The sequence below is a fragment of the Triticum dicoccoides genome, chromosome 3B (assembly GCF_002162155.2).
Source record: "Triticum dicoccoides isolate Atlit2015 ecotype Zavitan chromosome 3B, WEW_v2.0, whole genome shotgun sequence".
NCBI lineage: Eukaryota > Viridiplantae > Streptophyta > Magnoliopsida > Poales > Poaceae > Triticum > Triticum dicoccoides.
The window spans coordinates 693857762-693860466 of NC_041385.1; positions in this window are offsets into that span (position 1 = coordinate 693857762).

The window sequence follows — 2705 nt, forward strand, 5'->3', positions numbered from 1 at the left end:
TGTTGGCCTATCAATGCAGGTGGTGCAGAGTTTTTTACAACTCTACCTCTGATGAAGTTCTTCTTGTCTTTCCTGAACTTATGGCGAGGATCCAGGAACTGTCTATGCATGTCGAAGCAAGAAAACTTGCGACCGGCCTGAAGCCAATGAAACTCAAGAGCTCCCTTGCATGTGGGGCACGGGAACCTTCCATGCACACACCAGCCAACGAATAGCGCATACGCCGGCAAGTCATGCGTCGAGTACATGTACCAGACACTCATTATGAAGTTTCGTTTGCTGTAGGCGTCGTATGTCTTGAACCCATTATATCAGGCTTCTTGCAATTCATCCTTAAGCGGCTGCATGTACACATTCATATTTTCCCCCGGATAGTTGGGCCCTGGAATTATCAACGTCAGGAAAATGTTCTTTCTTTGCATAATCTGTCCGGGGGGGAGATTGAGTGGAAAGACAAATACGGGCCAACAACTGTATTGGCATGCCGTCATACCAAACATATTGAACCCATCCGTGTTGATGCCGACTCGAGGATGCCTCGGATTTGCCGCTTTGTCAGCATGTAATTCATCAAACTTTTTCCATGCAACACCATCCGATGTGTGTACCATCATCAGATTCCCATCTGCATCTAGTTCGGTTCTTTTGCCTGTTTTGTGCCATGTCATCTGTCTGGCCGTCTCTTCGACCATGAAAAGACGTTGAAGTCTTGGTACGATTGGCATATACCGAAGAACACAAATGGGGATTTTGGTCTGTGTCTTCTCACCCATACCGTTGTCTACCACAATATACCTGGAAGACTTGCAAATGGGACAATAGTTCAAGTCTGCATAGTCAAGCCTAAATAAGGCACATCCTTTCTCACAGGCATGTATCTTCTCATAGGGCATCTTCAGTGCACGGAGGATTTTGTCCGACTTGTACAGGTTTGCAGGCATTACATGGCCTTTGGGTAGAAAGCGTCCAAATACTGTCATAATTGCGTCATAGCATTCTCTGCCCAAGTTGAACTGAGCCTTCAGAGCCATTACTTGTGAGATGGCACCCAACTGACAAAGCTCAGTGTACTCATGGAGCGGACATTTTGAAGACTCCAACATTTCATTGAAGGCCTTTGCAGATTCCTCCATCTTCTCGTCCGAATCCCGAGCATCATCATAGTCTTGCACCATGTTTTCCATCCCGGTACCATGCTCGTCGGTGCGACGATGATCCACCTCAGCTCGGTCACGTTGGGCAGACTCACCATGAAATGTCCACACCGTATAATCGGGCGTAAAACCATTCTTCTGCAGGTGTTTACCCATTTCAGCCTCTGTCCTCTTTTCCCAATTGCTGCACCGGAAACAGGGGCACCCGTTTTTTCTCTGGCCATTTGCAAATGCGGCTTGCACAAACCCCTTGGTTTTTGTGAACCATTCATTGCTCCATTTGTTCTGACCAGCGTGACCGGCATACATCCACGCACGATCACTCATCTTGACTTTCAGAGCTACTGGACACACAACAATTATATATATAATTCACCATGTATATATTCATCAGTTGATCTACTTTGTCAATTTTATTATGTCCATGCAATCTACACTCCAATAGGTAGTGATAGGTCCTAATCCCACCCGAGTATGTATAGATTGGGTTCATATTCCCATATGCTTTGCTCCGGATCCGACGCAAAATTTCGGCAGCACCTCCCCGCTATTCTCCTGATACACGTCTCAATAAACAGAGAGGATGTGTACCCGGAGAACAACAAGGGAGGCATTAACGAAATTTATGCGTCGGATCCGGAGCAAAGCATATGGGAATATGAACCCAATCTACACATACTCGGGCTGTCCATAGATAGCGTTGGACAATTCGAAAGAATCAAGGTTATAAATATGCAAATGGATGCATATTTATAACTATGACGCTTTCGAACGGGAGACATATATTGGTTACGCATACTGATGATTCAAGACACATATATAGCTAGCTATCAAATTTCATCGGCACGAACGCCGGAACAGAGCAAATAATTAATGGGGGAGGAGGACATGTCATTTGTGCTCACCCACGAACGAAGGGGCAGAGCTCGTCAAACGCACGGCGAGGTCGTCGAACACCAAACCTCGCAGCGGTGAAACAACTGCACATTTAAATCAACCCGATCAACACAATTATATATGATGTTTTTCATAACAATATCGAAAAATATATGACCTAGCTAATAATTCACAAATATAAGACCCCGTCGGCCCCGGGGGGTCGGGTGTCGGGGTCAGGGGTCAGGGTGTGGAGTCGGGGTCGGGGTGTTGGAGTCAGGGGGTCGGGGTGTCGGGGTTGGGGTGTCGTGGTCAGGGGGGTCAGGGGGTCGGGGTGTGGTGTCGGGGTCAAGGGGTCGGGGTGTTTCCTTCTATCCTTCTTCTTCTTTCTTTCTCTTCTTATTCTTCTTTCCTTTCTTCTTCTTCTTCTTTCACCTTTTTCTACTTTTTTTTACTTCTTTTCGTTTCTTCTTTCCTTCTTCTTCTACTTCTACTTCTTTTCTTCTTCTTCTTTTTTCATCTTTTTTCTACTTCTTTTCTTTTCTTCCTTTCTTCTTCTTCTACTTCTTTTCTTCTTTTTCTTTTTTCATGTTTTTTCTACTTCTTTTCTTTTCTTCTTGTTCTACTTCTTCTACTACTTCTACTTCTTCTAATTCTTTTCTAACACTAACACTA